General features: G+C 23.6%; 1 protein-coding gene across 4 annotated transcripts in view; it reads right to left on the bottom strand.

The window, feature by feature from the left end:
* The window catches only part of LOC126894273 (small conductance calcium-activated potassium channel protein), a 208,643-nt gene extending 189,300 nt beyond the window's left edge, over positions 1–19,343 (bottom strand). For 2 of the 4 annotated variants that reach the window (XM_050665163.1, XM_050665160.1), the window contains exon 1: positions 19,043–19,343. The gene's annotated coding sequence lies outside the window, so the exon portion shown is untranslated. The remainder of the gene's footprint in view (positions 1–19,042) is intronic. The other 2 variants (XM_050665162.1, XM_050665159.1) reach the window with 1 other exon arrangement.
* Positions 19,344–19,903: the final 560 nt, after the last annotated feature.

Genomic DNA, 19,903 nt, shown 5'->3' with positions numbered 1-19,903 from the left:
GTAAAGGAATCATTTAATGTGTTTTTAATTATGACAAATGAGTGATCGAATATATTATACTAGTCTCGAGCATTATTTTGTGTTATCGTATTTTGAGAAAAATATTCCACAAGAGTTGATTATCACATCATTGAATTAAGTATTAGACCGCCAATAAAACTGTTGTCGTATAAATCTTCATCAAATACAAGACAAATAAAATACATTGTAACTATGAGAAAAAACTTCTAGGTTGCGTCACGTAAAACAACGGTAAAGAAAATACATTTGTCAAGAACAGAGCTGTCATGACTTTTTTCCGCCAAAATTCTACTGTTTCATAAATATAAAAAAAAAGTTAAATAAAACCTTGTTAAAATAACATAAGAAAAAAACCTTCGTTACTTTTATAAATAACTTATTGGTGTTCTCCATACAAAATCTAAAGTGTAAGTTTTGCAAAGATGTGAAAAAAATTAACTTTGGAATTATTAATCTGCCATGTTATGTTATTTATGAAAGGTATTATATAATTCAGAGAATAAAATTCATATTTATACTTTCAAACGTTTCATCTATTAATAATTTTGAAAGGAATTCGAGATATTACCTATTTATATAAATTAATCTTCTTCACGTTTGATTTTCATTTCACGGATGGCAAAACCTCCCATAGTATAATAAAGGTACTTTGCTTAGAGATAATTTAAATTGGACATTTCCACATATTTATTTTCAAGTAGCGACAGAACACTATGAATATGTTTAAAGTTTTTTTTTTTATTATAAAACATTAATTACTTATTGTGTTTTTAAATTCAATTTAATATTACTTAATTTAATTAAAAATTCAATTTTTCTTAGTACAATCAATTCTCTTTAGCTTCCTAATTTTATCGTCATTACTAATTATAATATTTAAACTACACGTTAAAGTGTAGTTTGAAAAATGTATACATTCATGATTATAATATTAATTATTAAAAACATGAAAATGCAGTTGAACAAATTAGCAACGTGATGTACTTCTTAAGGAGCAACCCAACATTATGCTTATGCATTAACTCGCCAAGGTAAATTAAACGCACATGTATATTATGTATGTGTTGTCATCTCATTTATATGCCAACGCTTGCACGACTGACACTGTATAATGTGTAGTTTAAAACACGAAGACGAACAACTTTTTTGATTAATAAAAATACCCTGAAATGGATAAAACTTCCATCACATAATGTTATTGTAATTTTAATATAAAACTAATATTATAATTTTGGTTATATGTTACGTTACGACATTTTTTTCGGGGTATCTATTAACATTAACTGTAAATTCAAAATAATATAAGTAATCCACGTACTGAACACTTTTATCTGTAATACTCATGTTAGCTATATTATAAATATGAACGTGATTTTAAAATAACATCAATAGTATCTTAAGGATCATAATTAATAATAAAAACATTTTTTCCATTCGATATACTTTAACAAATTTGTTTAAAAACTAGCATTTTAATTTTTTATTCAAATATAAAACACTTAAAAAAATTACTTGTTATAATACAATATTAGAGACAATATAAAACATGATGATACCCCATTTGATGCAAAATGTATTAACTAATTTAAAAATACATTTTTTTACCTAAATTTACAAAATAGGTTATTTGAAAGGTATATTGCAAGTGTTAGACATTGGCATGACCGCCACTAGTACAGTACTGCAATATTTTACGGATCTTGTCAGGTAGTCTCCTGATTTATCGAATTGCAAACATGACTGTGGTTTATTACTCCGAGGGTCACGATGGTAAATTCACAACATACCTTCAGTTCTTTGCTGGATTTCGAAGTATTGAGTTTTTTAAAGTTGAGCACAACTTTTTGATGAACTTCATTTAATTTTTAAAATAATTGTTTCTTTTTTTTTTTAATTAATGATATTTTTTTAGTGTTGTTACAAGAAACGCTTGCATTTCACTGTTATTTTTAGACATTTATAATAAAGGAATTGAAAAAAAAATTAAAGTAAAGGTCATTATTAAATTTTACGATTAATTAAAAAATATGCCAGCATATTTTGCGAAGTATTGCATGAAAGTAAAAATGATTTGTGTACACCAAAAAATGACTATTTAAAAAAATCTAAAAACATTAATGAGCTATTGTTTCATCGTGACTATTCAAATATAAAATGAAGATTACTATTTAAAATCATTCTTAAATAAATGAATACAACTGCGCAGTTTGTCGCTTATAATTATACCGATTTTAGTTGAAATATGAGTTTATACATGAATACATAAACAACAGTACCCTTAATGCTACTGCCTCATTATTTCAAGTGGAATTATGACGTATGTATATTTGTCATCAACCCATCATGTCATGTGTTCAAATACGAGACAAATATTCATACTTTGCAATTTTTGTAAACACATTCATGAATGTTTCATAGTAATTTTTTGGAACAATTTAATATTGTTTAAAACCAATCAAAAAATTAATTTATAAATTCAGTAAATTTTTAACTTATATTTTAAGTATTCTCCAGTGTTCACTTTGAAAGTTTTGAATTAACTCTAAATTCAATAGGTTCTAATACAAATTTTACTGGATAGCATTTTTAAGTTTAAATAAATTTTTTAATCAGTTTTTGGATATCTTTGAAATTTTAACTAGAGTTAGGAAACTGTAAGAAACTATAGAAAAACAAAAATATTAAAAAACCTTAGAAATGCAAAAATATTGAGAAGCCATAGAAATCCAAAAATATTGAGAAGCCTTAGAAATGCAAAATATTGAGAAACCATAAAAATGAAAAAGTATTATGAAGCCATAGAAACACAAAAATATTGAGAAGCCTTAGAAATGAAAAAATATTGAGAAGCCATAAAAATACAAAAGTATTAAGAAGCCATAGAAATACAAAAATATTAAGAAGCCATAGAAATCCAAAAATATTGAGAAGCCTTAGAAATCCAAAAATATTGAGAAACCATAAAAATGCAAAAGTATTTAGAAGCCATAGAAATGCAAAAACAAAAAATTTAGGAAAATATACTTTAATACGATACTACATATTAAAGATTATATTTCATAGCTCAAAACTTTCTATAATGACTCTAAACGGTACAAATTTATTTGTAGTGCTTAAGCTTTAATTTCAAGTCACCATGTAAATTTAACTGAATCAAACTCAAATGTTTCTCTTATAATTTAATACTAATTAAAGCAAAAGAAGTGCTAGACTTTGGAAATTTAAGTTTGAAAATTTGTCAAAAAAATTATCGTTATTTTCTGAATGTTTATATGTGAAATTAAGCCATTTTACAGAACAAAAACAAACTCGCTATTTTAATAGTATTTTATTTAATTCTAACCCTTTCTTAAAAATAAAAAAATTTATTTTTAATAAAATGGAATATAACTTTCTCTATTCAAATTATAAAATAAAATCAAATATTTGTAATTCAACAGCGTTTAAATATAAGTCCCTTTAAAATCATAAACAATTTATTTATGTTATGGTATATGCTAATATAGTGTATGAGATACAGCATCCAATGTAGTCGAATAATTGACACGTATTTTTTTGTATATTATAAATATATATAATAATCTAAAAACAAAATCAGTACGAATATTTAGCAAACTTAAGGTGCGAATTTACATGTAAATCTCATATATTCTTTCTACAATATTCGACTCTAACATTAGCAACTCTTTGATTTTATATCTACATTAATTTAGTGAAAGCTGTATAAATGTGTTAAATTATATAGAAATTCAAACTGAACTTTTATTTTTTTTTTTAAGTACATATTTTCATAAAAAAGAAATTTATTATTAGTTATTATTCATTCAAGAAATATGATAGACTTTATTACACATTCGGCATATTTTCATCCAAAAATGTATAACCTATGAATAAATAAATATGGAATTTGTTTTATTTAAATTTATGTAAAGTGTAATTACATTAAAGTTGTCTACATAAATATATTTACTAGAAAATTGACATTGAACGAAAATAAGTAAAATTTTTGTGATTCTACCTGGTACATTAGCCATTCAAAAAATATTTTGCAAATCAAAATACTGTAATACAAAATCGAATTTCTATTGTATGTTATTTAATCAGTTCTGAGAATCAGAAAATCAATGGTAAAATGTGAAAATATTCTTGATGAAATCTTATGGTTGACATAAAATAAATCGAGCGTGTAAGAATGAAAACTCACTTAAATGTTTTTTATACTTAAATGTATATTTTTGTATTAAAAAAAAAAAAATTATAAAAACTACAAAAGAACTTTTAAAAAATAAAAAAAAATCAGTATTAAAAAGAAATGTACCATACTATGGTATCTTTAATTGTATTTTAATTAATATTAAATAAGATTTTATCAAATTTCAGTTACTAAAGTTTATTTCCAGTATCGTAATTTCATAATATTATTGATAATCAAGTTTTTAAACATTTTAAATGTATATAAATATGCAATTATATATGTAGTATTTCATTTATGAAAAACAACATTTTGCCTTACTTTTGGCGTAACACGAAAATAATTATGCTTATCGTAACTGAATTGTAAAAAAAAATACGTGCAAGACTTCTTTTTATAAATGAATTTACAACTGGGTATTTTATATGCCAGAATTTAAATTTCCAAGAAGAATAAAACTTAATAAAATAATTTATAATATGCATAACAATGCAAAATTTATGTAAAAAATCAAGTAATTTTGTATTAAATTTTGAAAAATCGGCCAGCAATTCAACAGATTGATTAATAAAATTTAATGTATATATTTTAACGATCCTTTTGTAAAAATATTGTTAGTAATATTCATTTTAGATTAAGTTTTTATTTTAAGGAATTATTGGTTTTTTCTAATTATAGAGTAAAAATCTAAATAATCCAACATGATTTATAGATAATACATTTACTTTTAGAATCAAACCATTTAAAATAACTATCTCAAATGTTATTATATATTTTTCATTTATTAATGAAACTTACAATCTGAAAAAAAAAATTTTACAATAAGTAAATAGTGATTATATATTTAGAAATTTTAAAACACTCAGATTAGCTTGTTATCACAATTAACTTACTTAATCATAAATGAAGGCACTGGTTAAACCCGTCCAAAACTAGAAACGTTTACTTTTAAAAACTTTCTATGTGATACAAAAACAAATTTGTTTCATATAAAAATTTAGCAAATAATATGAGATATTTTATGTTATAACTCCATGAAATGTGATCGGGTATATCTAATTTGGTACCAATACATAAAGCTTTTTATACTGTATAAAAACATGTTGAAAAAAAATATTCTACGGTTCTGAATATTGTATGAGTTGCCTTCAAATGCTGGAAATTTACATTGACAAAACAAAATATTATTTAGATATTGCTGTTGTTATTATAATTTTTCTTTTTAATTCTATGATTTTTACAAAAAAAAATGTTTATTTTTATACAATATGTCCAATAGTACAATAATGTATTTTATGCAATAATTCTCTAAATATTTCATGTAAATATCCGGACAATATAAGGAATGCGACATTTAATTATATTATCATAAAGTTTAGCTATTAATATTATAATATTAACACGTAAGTAAAAATGTATTTATAAATATAAGTATAAATTTTATTTTTATTTCGGATTGAAATTTTAAAATTAAGTAAAAATGTTCAAATACACTTTGTAGGCACCTAAATCTTTAAGAAGTTAGATCACATCATAGTTTCCAACGTTAAATTTATAAATAAAATTAATACACAGCAAACTTTCAATAACAACCACAAATTTACTTTTAATATTTTTATTTTCAATTAAATGTTTCCGATATGTTATATTTTCAAATTAAATATTTTTAAGTGTAGAGATATTTTTCCTAAGGCTCCCGATACTATAAATTAATTTGCTGCTGTATTTGTAATGGGTAAAACAATTTGGTTCTTCAACAAAGTTTGGCTACAGAAAACAATTGAACTGAATGTATAGGAATATTGTGTAAAACAAAAGCTGGGTAAATTGATTTCGTAACGTTTCTTAGCGACAAAACACAAGATCGAACATTTCACGAATATGTACCTTAATGGTTATAAGTTATGTTTACTATTCATGATTTGAATACATTCATGTTTAAAATTAGAAGAGAACAAAGTTATATAGTCAAATCTGGAAACACGTTTATGTGTTTGTAATATCAATATCATTATAATGATATTGTTTTAGAGTCGAGTGTAAATATTTTATTGAATTTGAACACTCAATTTTTAACAAAACTATGATAATACATTATTACATATAAAAACAAATTAATCGTATAGATACTAGTAAATTTATTGCACTTCCAAAAATCAGTGTACTTGCGACAAGATATCTCACCAATCGCAAGCCTATTGCGATGTACTCAGTATACTTGTCTATGGATGTACTTAAATGTAATAACCAGTAATAGATGGACTATGTCGCTCTCAAATAATAACAAACAATAAAAAAATTGTTGCGTCCAGATTACTGGACGCAACAGATACTATTTAGTTTAAGACGAATTTCAACTTATTCGACAATAATAACAATATTATACTCAAAGACAAAAGTAAATAAAAAAAAAAAATCAATGAAATTGCGTAGTTTAAATAACGTCGGTTTGTAAGGTTAACAACAGTCAATGCGCAAAACATACAGTAACGATGAAAATCTATAACAGGTGCTGAGTTTTTACAATATTAGCTTACAATCAGAAAAATCTCAATAGAGGATGTCATTGAATGCTAAAACAAGAGACATAAAAAATATTTTACGGCTACACCGGAAAAATGAAGAAAAATATTAGCTATTATCATTTTTAGTATTTTATCGGAATACTTACAATAGTTAAAAATATCCAATCTGATAAATCTATCACGTTATTTTTATCAAATTACATCCTTTCAAAAATAACTTTGGCAGGAAATCCTATACATAACAAAGGATAAGTATAATTGATACTTACCTATTTCTTAGGATATAACGGTAAAATATATTGTGAACGTGATGTTTTCATATTGTTATAATAGAAATTCGATTGATGAAAATAATATGTTGCATTTTTTATAAATAATAAATAAATACAAATTATTTTTTGATATATTTGATAACTGAGGTATAAGAGTTATCGTTCCGTTAAAAGCCAAAATTTTATTCAATTAAATTTCGAGATATTTCTTTTCCATATCAATTATAAAAATAGACATGATATTGATTTCACGAGAAAAAGTTTTATGTGAATTTTTCGTTTACATCAAATGATTTCATAAAAGTATGTAATTGATGTATTTTTTAATTTTTCTATTTTTAGTACAATTTTAGCTACCCATAATATACGTAGCATTTTGTTGGTATGAGTACAGTGTATGATTTACATTAAATACATAAATAATGTATGTTAAGAAAAAATGAATCATAGAAATTGCTTTTTTTGACCATGGTTGATTATTAAAAGTTATATGTACAAAGTACACGAATAACTCCAATAAGTCTGTTGGCAGACTTAAAGTAATGAATGCTTAAATGAAGCAAGAAATTATCTTTCCGTAGCAAAATAATGTTTAAAAACACGCTATCAATTTAAATTGATTAGTGCAAGGGAATCATTACACTATAACAAAAATAGTGTTTCGTTATCTCGTTTAAGTGAAGTGATAAAATAAATGTACACTTTCTAACAACAACTAAAATTACAAAACCTGTGAAAATTCACAATGGTTTACAGTTTACTATGTTGAACTTCGATGTGAAAAAATAAATAGAAACCAAGCTCGCATTTTATACAAACACAACATGACCGTAACGCATTAAATATAATCCCTCGGGCCTTATATGTGATACCGTAAAACTAACACTTATGATTCATTTTTCTTTTTTAACCTTTTGTATACGAAAATTGTTTGATTCTTTTGTCCGAAAATTTTCGAAAGGAATCACACACATGCAGAGACGGTCTTTCATTTTATTAGTATCGATATCATTAAAATTGCATGACGTAAAGGTAGTTATATAAGTAATAAAACTTTAAGTCTCAAATACCATGTCACCGAAACTATTACATAGTTTTTAAGCGACTTGAATTAATAAATATACTTGTTCACTATCTATTGCTGCATTTATAAGTTATAAATTATAACCGACTTTTTGAGCTAGTTTACTGAATAATGAATAACATAACGCCAATGTATTATTCAATATTTCTATTCGTTTATATTTTATTTGCTAAAACGCAACTTTATTAGACGAAATTCATTTTTATACTTTTTTTTCTAATTATATAAAATAAAATTTACTCTTTAAATTACATTAAATTAATAAACTTTTTTGAAATTTTAATTTTCTCGGGCACATTAAACATTTAACTTGCAGGATTTCATCGACTATATATAAATAATTTATGTAATTTGTTTTTAAAATTTTGATGAACATAAAATGTGATGTGAACCTACAAACTTGCACTAGAAAGTAGTTTCTATCCTGGGGCTATAATGAGATTGTTTTTAAAAGTTCACTGAACAAATAATTTATATAAATGAAAATATTGAACTCTAAAACAGAAAATACTTACAATGTATTTATTTTTCATATAATCAAAAAATTCATTGAGAGTATCGATTTTGGATTACAAATATAACACATGGCAGCAAGATAATTACAAAACTTTTTATATTTTTTTAACAAAATTCACTCAAATTTATAAAAATTAAATTATATTTTTATACTCTTGAGAATATATTTGATGAAAACTAAAAAAAAAGTTTTATTCGAATCATGTTAAAAGAAACTATTGCTTAGTAATTAGTAATTTGATCTCATATATGAGAACTCATTAAAATAAACTATATTTGACACAATTTCTGCTGTCATATTTATAACATCAAAATACCCATAAATGATTATTATTTATACTCCAATGATTACTTCGAATCAAATTTCTTATCGAAAATAATTTCAATTAAGTAGTAAAATTCTAATTTATTTCGTATAATTAATCAATAAATTTTTCTTGGAAAATAATTTTTGAGGGAAATGATTTTGACGGAAAATATTCATTATTTTATTTATATTAAAACAAATTAAAATATCATTATTTTTAATGATCTTAATAAATCAATAATTGTTGTACGTCATTTTTTTTTTTTAATACATCATTTGTAAAGCAATAGGCAGAGCTTGAAATCGAAATAATTTATTCGATTCTAAATGAAATTAATATTCAAGTACAACGTTTATAAATTAAATAATGTCTTTTGCACATAAATAATAACTTAAATAATTATTTTAAGTACAAGGTTCGCACGAAGCTAGCAACAATATAGTTAAATTTTATATTGGTGTGTCTAGATAATATCTAAATAAATAAATAATTTCAGTACTACGCTTTACTAGTATTTTATGAATTTGGTTTTCTATTCACCCAACTGAAACGCGTTGTCTATTGCGTCTTTGTAAATGCTTTGCTTATTCAGTTTGGACGTACCGCCTATATTCAAAATGCTTGTAAAGAACATAATGTTAAAGTATTCATTTATACGTTACAGACATTCTTTTCATACTAATTTAAGCGAACAATAAAAAATGTTGAACGGTATCTTGATAAATTTATCTAGATACGCTAACTAGATAAAAAGTACTGAATTTGTGTCTGAAGTAGATACTTAAAGAATTAGAATTCATCTAGATAAATCTATCTAAATAAATAAAATATTTGATAAGTCCACCAACGCCATTATTGTGTGGCGACAGAAGTACACGTCTAATCATCACGTCCAATCTATTAGATAGACTCGAGACGAGTTGTACTTGCAACTATTATTTCTATGTTATTTCTGAAAATAAAAAAATTTCGTTCACAGTCTTTATGGCAATTAACCGCTGATTACATTCGATACAGCTGCACATTATCAGCTGATTTTGACAGCACGGATTTAAAAGTTAAAATTTAATATTGATGTGAATCGAAATATTGTATAACAATACTTTCCTTCTGGTGTATGTGTATTAACTTATAATATCCCATAAAAAATGTTTCTTTTTATAACCTTAATACTATTATTCTATAAGCACCCCTAAATTCTTGCATTTGAATAATTTTTTTTTCAGTACATATTAAGCATTTTAACTATAGATTTTTAAGTGACTAATATTCTTCTAATTGATATTTAAATATTTCAATATATATTAACACAAAATATTTCACAGACTTTCATTTTATTAATTTTGGAATTATCCTAATATCTAGAAAATTCTATTGTGTATGAGCTGTATTTCAATTACTTTTTAATTGTTTTAATATTTTATAAATGAACAGTACAGCGAGAAAACGTTTGATTTTATAAATTCTTCAAGAGACAAAAAGAAATTCCTAATCCTTTAAAAATAATAAAAAAAAAACGTATTACTTTTCGCAAGATTTCACTGAATGAATTTCATTACTTTATACTAATACTAATAGTAACTATCAAATCAAACTATAAAATCAATCAAGTATTTTCTTTTTTAATTGTAAAATGAGCAAATTCATTAAACGAGTAAGCGAGTTAGGTATGAGTCACTGTTAAAGTTACCGAACGGTCACCCATCCGGGAATTAACAACAAACAGCATAGCGGACACATCAGATCAACAACATCATTAGCTACTTCACACCACGTTTAAATTCTATTAATATACTATTTCTTAATAAAAAAATAACGAATATCTCATTTAAATAACTCCGAAAATGTATAACTCATATTTTTTACTAGTATTTTTGATGACAAATATCAAATAATAATTTTTATTAATAAAATTTTCTATAAAGTAAATTACACATTTCATAAATTTTCATTTTTTACATTCGACCACGTTTACCTATATTTTGTAAAATAATGTTGATGGATTGTATCACAAGAAACACTGGTTAATAAATCAAATGTGAGAAGCTCCGTCAAAAAGTAATAAGGTGAGAGCATCCAGAACTAACATTAATGGCATACCTTGTAGATAAATAAGACAATATAGTCACATATTTTCTTAAAGACAAGATATTTTTTTTTAATTAAACCATATTTGTTCATTTTTTTAATGCTATTAATTATTTTGTAATTTTGTACACATTTTTTATGTAATTTTTATTTTATTACTAATACGGATGTATAATATATATAAAAATAAATATAACAATAGTTATTTAAAAATTACATGATATAAAATAAATTTAAATATTTTACTGAAACTTATCACGAAATATTTCAAGTATAAATTAAATATTAGCGCTTTAAAATGTAAACTTGTATCACCTGTCACATATATTTAAAGACTTTTAATATTGTAGTATTATTACATACACATATTACTTGGAATTCAACTGCAAATGCACTTAAGGAGCAAAATTATTTTATATCCTTTTGTCTGAAAATAATTCCTTAGCTAAAATTAAAATAGAATTTTATTAACAATATGAATAATTTGGGAGGCTTTTAGGTTATTTTTTAGAATTCTACTGCATCTCCAGGTGACTCCAGGTTGATTTTAAAGACATCCCTATAGTAATTTTCTTAACTCTAAAAAACTTTAACTAGACATTCTTATTACAGTTAATCACGTAATGTGCAATATTTTTCTTGAACGTTACAAAAAAAAAAAAATTAAACTAATTACAATAAGAAACTTATTTGTTAAAACATCAACAGAGATTATAATGCAGCCATTATTTGCTAACTCAGTAGATATGTACTTAACATTTATGTAATCTTTATTTATATGATCTTTCAATAGTCCATTTAATAAAACAAATATTATTTTAACCTTTATACTAACAGAATTTGAAGTAGCTATTTGAAGCAAAAAAAAAAAAATAATGTTTCACAATGAAATGTTTTTTTTAACATTTTAAATCACTATATGTAGTAATTTAAAATTATTGTTTAGATAAATCCATTTTTTACAATTTATAACAAATGAGGATAGCTAAAAAATAGTATTATATAAAACAATAATTGAATTTAATATCGAAATGATGTTTAATAACAATCTTGTTAAAATTTAATTAAATCTTAAGTATACTCGTTTTAATTATTTTATTATGAGGCCATACTTATTATGGTATTATCGGCATCAAAAATCACTTTAAAAGAAGATGAACAAATTTATGCATTTTATACACATATACACTGACCGGAACTACGATTTTTATTTACAATGGCAGTAAGATTTTATAGTTTTTACTAAAAAATACTGTTATAGTCATAACATTTTTGTTGAACCTTTTTAATTTTTTTTTCTTATTCACTTATGCAAAGTACCATCAAATTATGATCTCGTAATAAAATATTTTTATCAATAAATTTGTAAAATTTCAATAATATTTTTAATTTTAAATTAAAAAAGGGAGATGAATTGTCGTATTTAATTATGTTAGTTTGGTACGAGAAATAATAATAAAATCATAATAGTTCAAAATTTTATAGCTAAAAATTTTATTTTATCAATAAAAATGAAATTTTCCAAGTTTTTTTTAAATTCTCAAAATTAAATGAACACATCTTATCTAACACATTACCGATAACCAATACTGGGCAAATGAAAGATTTTAACTCGTTAAAATTAAATTAATTGAAAAAAAATTAAGAGTTCACGGTAAAGTTAATTTATAATTTTAAGTTTTAAAAGTTTGTGATATCTCATTATCTTGACTTATTAAGTTAAATTAATGAAATTATTAGTAGGTTTGTAAAAATATATGTGTAGGGTTGTAGCATTTTTCTTGAGGAGAGGCTATAGTTTTTCCCTAAATCTTTATAAAATAAAACATAAAAATAATTATGGTATAATTTTATTTTCTAAATATTTATTTATTGTTATGTAAACTAATTGAAATTGTATAAAATATTCGTTTCCATGTTAAAAAAAAAAAGGGTATCTTGGCAATTAGAGATTTTTTTTTTAGATAAATATTTAAAAATATATTTTAGTATAATACTATTAAATTAAAGAGAAAACATTTGTGCGATTATCTAGTTTGATGTATAGAAGTATATTAAATTTTCGCAGAATTAGTTGCTAAATTAAAGTAAAAGCTTTTTAGTCAAAAATTAAAAAAATTTAAAATTTCAGAGTTTTGTAAATATATTAGTTTTTTGAATGCAATCATCATGATGTTCGATCAAATCTGCCATGATAAAAATGTAAATTTAAGTTTAAGAATGTGGCTAGAAGCAACTTTGGAGTTTATAAGGGCTGATTACACCCGTATGATTATACCCGCAGTCTTTATGTAAACATCATATGAGTACACATACAATTTTTAGTAATAATATTTTTGAACTTTCAATATCAGTAGTGATCACAATACGCCAACCTACATACATATTTAAATGCTACAGAAGGATTATTCAAGAAGGTTGTTTTTATAATATCTGGATGCTTCATTTTATCCATAAAACAACCGTATTTACCTTAAAAGCACTTATATATTACTTTTACATATATTTTTAAAATTAAGAAAAATTCATATAAAATATATATAGCTTGAATATTTACTTGGCGTTAGTTGACCAATGTTCAAACACTTTATTTCAGATGGTTGATATTTTTTGAGAGAGAAAAATAATGAAAGAGTTAAATGATAATTGTTCACTTTTGTAGTATTTCTAATTTCTCTCGTGAGTATTACAAATATCTACAATGACTCATGAAAGGCTTTGATATTATTTTTCAGTGGGTTCATTTTCTCTAAACTTAACACAACCATACATGTAATTATTTTAATATCACATTATTTGAAAAAAAAACAAGTTTTATAAATTTCAAATAAGAAGTGTGCTTTAATTTGTCCAGAATCACTGGAAATTAATAAATTGAAATCAATTTTTTTTAAATAGAGTTTATTAAATAAATTTTTAGATTAAAGTGTAAATTTAGCTTTAAGTAAAAATGTAATATGGCATATTATTAATGAAAATTATATATGTGATATAAATTTAATATACAAAGTAATTAATTTATCATTGACTACTAAATTTGTCCTAAAAAATTTTTATTTTATTAGGATGTTATTAACATTTTTAATTGTAGACTAGATATGAGATATGGGTTATGTTATTTCAATTAATAAGTTCTCTTTTGCTACGCTACTGACCCAACCAGGAATATAAACATTCATAACTACTAAATTGCTAGTTTAAAAATTTTTATCGACCAATTACTTCCTTAGCTGAGTCATTTTCTATTATATGAATTAGTTGATTATGTGATTTGCTATTAAAAAAAAATGTTACCCTTATAAGAAACAAGGGATGAACACAAAAAATATTTAACCATTTAATATTCGAGAAATAAATATTACTTAAGTAAGTAAAAAAAATAGTTCCTAATATTATTAATACTTAAGAAATAGTATTGGTCAACGAAAATTCAATTATCTTTTATAATATTTATAACGAGATATTAGCATTTAAAGATTTAAAAAAGTAAAGTGTAGATTAGCATTAGCGAATTTCTATTTAATCATGACAACAGATAAGAATCTTTAACGTTGTGAACCCTTTTCGTCTATATCTAAAAATTATATTAACTCAAAAAGTAATGTTTCAAAACTTGTTTCTCATTTAACTTTTGAAAATTATCCCCAAAATAATTATTCTTTGAAATCTATTTTTTCTTACATTAAATTTGTCATTTACTATGGTTTATAAAAATACAACAAATTTTAATTTGTACATTTTTATGAAAAATCATAATTAAACGAAAAAATGTGGGTACGTTCTTAAAAAACCACACTGTATATAATCTATTACATTACATAAGTGTTTTTTATTTTTAAAGAAATAAATTTTTCTTTATCTTTGCATGTTTTACAAAAAAAAAAACGATTAGCAACACATTTAAGCATTTAACATAATTTTTTATGACATTATTTTATTGACTAAAATAATGGCTTAACTTTAATTAAATGGGCGTTGGCTTTTCAAATTTTCGACAACGTTTTTCTTAGTAAAAAATCTACCAATTAATCAAATATACTCACAGATTAGTTTGTAAATATGTGAAACAAACGCAATCACAATATTTATTTTTTTTTGTATTAGTATATCAATTACCTAAAATTATAGGAAATTTGTTTTTATATTAAATTTAAAATGCTACAATTATTTTTAAAATTGTGTAAATTTGATTAAAAGTAAAATTTGACAGCTTGTGATTGATATGTATGTTTGCTAAGTATATTTATTATTAAAGAGTTTTTTCCTTGTTCTATTATATAATAAGATAACTATACTATATCATCAACATATAGTGTTAATAAACTTTTAAAATTTATCAATAACTGAAAGCTTGCGTTATAATGAAAGAAAAAACTGAGTGCTCAATTCAGAACAATTTAAGTTGGGGAGCACTTCTTAGTCGTAAAAAATATCGTTCCACCACAAATATATCCATGAAAAATGTATTAGAAGTGCTTCACCCCTTCAAAGTATTTTTTCAATCCGAGTATTTCTATTTCTTGAGTTTTATTACATTTTTATATGCTTTATCAACAATCAATAGTAGGATTTTAGCTTATGTTAGGTAAAAATTCAAGGTATAAACAGTTATGTGCACTTTTTTTTTAATTATAACTATAAATTAATTTTTTTATTAATTTGTTTCATGAGATGATTAAATTATCATAATTTAAACTAAATTTTTGTGATTATTACTATGAAACAAATCGGTTGATACTTATTTTTAACGACAGTAAAAATAGATTAACGATTTGTATAGATTTTCGATGTATGCCAAAAAATATTTAATCAATAACTCTTTACACGCAAGGCAAAACTTTCAATTCCAATAATGGCTAGTAACATTTTTTCTATTTCAGATAATGCAGGAAAGTCAAAAAATACGTATTACGTAAAATAAAAGTTTTTTTTGTTTTTCTATCCCGCTGTAAAACAATCACTTTATTTTAATATACTCAAATAATTTTAAGATATATTTTTTAGAAAACAAAAAGCTTAATAAAATATATAATGTGTCTATTGAAATATTGTTTTTTCGCAATATTTGACGTTTCAGTTATAAATTCTATTTATACATCATGGAAGCCTTTTTCTATATTGATAAAGTTACTTTTTTTCACGTTCTTGGAGTGTAACTTTGTCTGCACATTACCCAATAATATTAATATGTGAAGTATATACCAATCTATTCAGATCAGTGATGCGTTGAGATCGATAATAACCTTTAATATATTTTAACTTAAACTGTAGTGCATGATTTAATTCAAACGCTCAATACGACTCTTAAACAGACTTCATATCATTATTAATTTTTCAAAAATGGCACACGCATATATGTTTGAAATAATTATTGAACTATATATTATTTTTATCAGTTAAAAATTTATAGAACAATTTTCGTATTTTTAGTTAGTTGATTTTTTTGTTAAACTATTTTATGCTTCTAATAATGAAACTAAGTATTTTTACATTAAATTTCTATATTGTACTCGTCATTTTGTGACACAATGATTGATTAAATATAAAACAATAAACAATCAAAGTTAAGTACTGAGTGACAGTAACTGAATATTTTTATAAATCATATTTTGTTTGCAATGACAAGGAAGTTTGAAAATTTAAATTAATGACATTTGTTCAATAATTTATTTTTACATTTATGTTTTTCTTTTTTAATTATTACCTTTATAACTACAACAATAAACATTTTCGTATAGTAATCGATGATTTCTATCAAAATTTTGATATTTTAAAGTTCAATTAAATTTTTTAATTGTTAAAATAAATAATATAAATATCCAATACTAATGATGATATATAAGTTTCATTGTAAGTAATAAGACACAGAGAGGTGCTCTATATTTCAATTACGTATTGGGTAAACCAGAATTCTAAAATAATGTGTCCATGATGAATAAATTACGTTTAGGTATTAGTTTCTATACCTTCTATGTCTACGGATAACATTTCAACCTATAATTACTATAATCTAATAAACAAGATATTATTAATAATAATTATATTGTAAAGTATACATATTGAAAGGACCGAAGTAGTCCCAAAAATAATGATGGTCTCAAAATTATGGTGTTTTACTGCCCCACGTAGTGGTAAATCAATAATTTTACTTTTAAATATATAAACTTTCTTACTTAAAGTATTTATTTAATTTTCCCCGGAGCCTATATAATTATGTAATTTTTGTAGTTTATAAACATAAACTTAAACTGAAATATATAACACAATAAAATTATTTATATTTTATGGTCACATAATGAATTCATCTTTAATTAATAAAATTGACACAACTGATATGGCAAGTGTTGCGAATGATACACACTAGGCAAAAACGGAAATTATGAAAGATCATTCATTCACATTTTATAGAATACTAATATTTTAATATAAATATTTAAAAATATTTTTATAGTTATCGATTAATTATTAAATAAAGCAAGTCCTTCTCATTAGGTATTTCCCAGTGTGCTCCAACAATTTAATAAAGAAACAATATATCATATTTAAATATTTATTATGATATAATATATATCATAAAAAGTATATTTAAATAATGTACGACTTCAAAATTTCACTTAAATAAAAAAAAATTATAATAATAATCAATTCAACAATGCAAATCAATATTAAAAATAGTTTGACCAAAAATTAGGATAAGCTATCATTATTTTACAAGTTTACTTTTTTTATCAAAAAACGTTCCCTTGAGATTATACTCAGCATAATTCAGAGTTGAGCGTGTTCATCCTTGATTTGCATATGATTGAATTTTGCCTTTATAAACTATTTGAAAGTTATTTTTTATGATAATATAAGTCATCGCGCTAAAAAATTATCCTTTGAAATTCAAAAAGGAAAAAATGTGGTATCACATTACTGACAAACTTACCATGTAAGTAAATAGGGGAAGTCCAGCAATGTGGTACCTCAAAAAAAGTGAATAATGATAATATTTAAAAATCTAAATATCACAAATGAATTTTGTAAACGTAGACTGAAAATACAGTATGATAATTATGTCGGGCTACCATTTAATTAGCAGTAGCGTGAGATAATAATAATAATAATTTCGAATAAGATAAATTTTGTTGAAATAAATTATAATTTTTACTTTACCGGCGTACTCTGGCAAAATGAATAAATTTCAATTTTTAGCTTCGATGCGAAGATGAGAAGGTATTAATTTTACCATGATATGTTTATTTATTTTTTTTAAGTATCTTCAACTTATTACAGTTCATTACTAAATACGTAGACTTCAAGACAGAATTTAAAATTTGAGATAATTTAAAAATATTGTTACTTATTAAAAGACGTTTGGCTACAATAATTCGTACTTATATTTGCTACTACACTTAACACAACACTTTTTCCCAGTTTCTCTTATACAATTTTATTAAAAATTAGTCAAGTTAGTGTTCAAGTACGTAAGTTTGTAAAGGTAAGATGTGAAATAATATGCATTAATGATTGTGAATATTTATTTTTAACAGTTTTTGTAGATACATATTATGACTATGGTTTTACATATACTAATCATTTTGATTAATTTAACGTTAAGATATTAAAGTGTTTAATATTAACTATTCAAATTAAAAAATAATTATTTTAAATTTTATATAAAAATAAAATAAATATACATTGTTCAAAACAAAATATATTATAAAACTCAAATACAAAATTATATTATAAATTATTATATTAAATTCTTAATTGATATTTAAAAAAAAAAAGTCTAAAACCTTTTTAAAAAAAAATCACTAATCATTAAGTTGAGTAACAAAAACATGCCAAGAGATTTTATCATTTGTAAGAAAATCATTGTAACATCTAAAAAGCAAGTGATTAATTGACGGTGTAAAAGAAAACTAAACGTATTCATTGGAAAACAAATTTGTTTTCTTTTTTTAAGTATTGACCTACATAAAACCTATACATTATTTAAACTATATATTGATTTAAGATTTATTTTTAAAAATTACTCTTTTAGGACTTACCTATACATGAAGACCCTGTTTTTTTATTGTATTTTCGATACGAATACTTAATTGATTTGACTTTGACAAAATAAAACAGCTCTTTGGTATGTAATGTGAGAAAGTAATCCAAAAAAACATGAGTATGATATTCGTTTTCGAACTTTCATACAGTACGCTACTTTACACTGAATAATATTATTATTTTTCCTTTAAATTCGTACGTTTCAAAAAAATACCGATGACGTTTTTGTGTAAACGTGCGATCTTTGGGCAGCGAATACCGTCACGGCGTGCCGACGCTTAAACCCGAACTGACGGTGTAAAAAAAAGTCCTCGGCATTAAAGTACGGCCGCGGTCACTGTCATGCGGCAGTTAGGGGTAGGTATTTCAACCCCCAAGTGTAACCTAGTCGTTAATTGACCATCAAAACATACTCTAGTAATTCATTTTTACCATTCCCATTAGTGGAAGCACAGTTACATAGTTTTATGAAAAGAAATCATAAGTAGAACTAAGTTTGTCGATGTGTCGAATTGGAACAATGACAAATTCAGTAAAACGTGCTAATAGCAAACGTATTGGTGTATTTTAGTATATTCATAGTCATTAAATGTTATTAGTCGTACTGCTGTTGTTGTAGCCACTGAAATATAATCTTGAAAAATCTTGTTATTCTTTTAATGGCTAAAAAGCACAAGACAAAAGTGTATTGTGTAAGTTCCATTAAGTATCCTAATTAACATAATTAAAGAAATAATAAGAAGAAATTTCAATCAAATTTTATAAAAGGTTTTAGAATAAAGTATTTATTGAAAATATTTGGAAACCGTTGGTAAATTACTTATCCGCTTTTTTTTTTATGATATGCGTTATGCTAT

This window comes from Daktulosphaira vitifoliae, unplaced genomic scaffold (assembly GCF_025091365.1).
Source record: "Daktulosphaira vitifoliae isolate Bord-2020 unplaced genomic scaffold, ASM2509136v1 Scaffold_1, whole genome shotgun sequence".
Classification (NCBI taxonomy): domain Eukaryota; kingdom Metazoa; phylum Arthropoda; class Insecta; order Hemiptera; family Phylloxeridae; genus Daktulosphaira; species Daktulosphaira vitifoliae.
Note: the sequence above shows the minus strand (reverse complement) of the source record. Positions and strands in the feature narration are given on the sequence as shown.